We start from the raw sequence: 2,229 nt of genomic DNA on the forward strand, positions 1-2,229 counted from the left end.
CATGCTGTGGGAGCTGTGCTCGGCATGCTGTGGGAGCTGTGCATGCCATGCTGTGGGAGCGTAGCCTTCCTGACCATATCCCCCACTGCCACGGTTGCTCAAGGTATTATCTGAGTAAGGCTGCACGGTGGTAGGAAAAGATACACGGAAGGGAAGAAATCCACTAGTGCAGAGGTAGGCTCTGGGTAAAGCAGGATTTAAGCACGCTTTGGCACCCTTCTCTGACCATGTGTCACACGCGGGGCAGAATCTGCAGTCACTGGTGAAAAATCTGCACTGCTCTAAGTCAAATTCACCTGGATCAGTAGCAGAGCAAGGCAGGGGGCAATTTTTTGTTCCAAAGTCTTCTGGCTGTAAGGCTCAGACATTACTTCGGAGTCGATGACTTTAACATAAAGGGACGAGTATCAGCCCTGCTCTTCCACAGGAACCTAAAACTGCTTTATTAAGAATTTGAAGAAATAGCTCTAGTCCTCCTCATTTACTTACCGTCAATATAGTGGCTTTCTAAGAATCTATTCTCTGTGTTGTAAGAAGATCCTATTTAACACAGGCTGCTACTGTCTTGTGTGTCTAATTATTGTTCAGCCTTCTGTCAAGATGCTTTGACACTGCAAGCTCCCAGCAAACATGAGTAGCATTTGAGGAAATGCCTAGACCAGTGAAAACCTCTTTGATAAACCTGAACAATGAAGTGTCTGCTAAAGTAGTAAATCTGCACTTCTGCGACACTGTCAGATATACAGGCTAACATCTGGAAAGCGAGTCTGGGGAATTTATTCAGGGGAAAACAGAGCAGGAATTAACTGCATACACTGGTGTATCAAAAAACGCAAACAAAATGAAACTCCTACCCTGTTGCACGACATCCTCCTTGGGATGGTCAATGCCACCGAGACTGAAGCAGCCAGCAGAGAGGAAGAGCAGAATTTTGGGAGGAAAACATGCAGGGGTGCAGAATAGTGGAAAGGAAAAAGGCAGGAGGGAATTACTGGGTGAATGTGAAGGGGAACAGTTTTTAAAAGCCTTGTCGATATTTAGCAAGGTGGAAGGTGCAGGTCCACCCTCTTTCATTATCAATGCTCCCATCAGCTACCAGAGCTTACTTCAATGAAAGAATCAGAGGAAAACTGGAAAATACCTTCAGTTCAAGGCGTGAGTCAAGTGTTGTTATTAATAGCACGCTTAATTCCAAGTGGCATCTAAATCAGGTAAGTCTGGGAAGGTAAAATGAAGGGGGAAAATTGCCATAAGAGTCTCTGATTAATGAGTAAAATACAATTATCTATTCTCAATGAACAGGCAAAGTACTAAACATTATGACCAACATTTTTAGAGAGCTCCCTGGACACGGCTGTAACCCAGTGCAGCTGCACAGCGGCTGGGGAGGAGCAGCATGAACGCCGGCCCCGAGCACAGCCCCGCACGCTGCACGCACAGCGGGCGTCCGTGGGCTCTGCAACAGCCACGGTTCCCTGTGCCGTGTAGAGGAAGCAGAGCAGCCTCACCTGGGGGTTGTTCTGGGAACCAAAACCCTCGGGTTAAAACAGCCGCACAGCCAAAGCTCTGGTCTTTGCAGATATCCTCTATGTGCCTCGGTCCTTTCTAAATCCCTTTATTTAGCTGATGCCTGAATTTCAAGGATGTAGGGTAAGACAGCATGGGCCAGGATCTTGCTCTTTTCAAATTCTGCATGTTATTACTACTTCATCTAAGGTAAGCTCTGAAGTGAAAACCATTCCTTATTCACTGAATTCAAGGCCTGAATTAACATTGTTCCTGTTGCTCCTTCCTCGTTCTGACTAATCTTAGCATCCTACGTGACAGAAAGTTTAACTTCACTGAAGGAGTTACTGCAACAGATCCTGGTTTGTCTTCCACGAGATTAACGTGAGCCTCAGTGCATGATATCCCTTTCAGGAATTTGTTCACTTCAGTAACAGCAGTAAACTCCTGTCCTAGGGGTTTCGCAGTTACTTGTGCTCCTGGCATCCATTGCCAGCGAGGCTTTCACTTTGCTCAGTTTTTTGTTAACAAAAAAAATCATGTTGTCCTTTGGTGTATGATGCTTTTCCAGCTATTTTTAGGTTCGTTTGCTGTACTACAGCTGCCTGGCAGCAGAAGCACGGCAGGATGTGATAGATGAGTTGTAGCTGCTGCTCTAAGACAGTGCTGGTGTCAATCTATTTGCACTAGTGTACAGGAATAAAGCAGTTATTCTGATCTTTT

This window comes from Oxyura jamaicensis, chromosome 7 (genome assembly GCF_011077185.1).
Source record: "Oxyura jamaicensis isolate SHBP4307 breed ruddy duck chromosome 7, BPBGC_Ojam_1.0, whole genome shotgun sequence".
In the NCBI taxonomy this organism is placed as follows: domain Eukaryota; kingdom Metazoa; phylum Chordata; class Aves; order Anseriformes; family Anatidae; genus Oxyura; species Oxyura jamaicensis.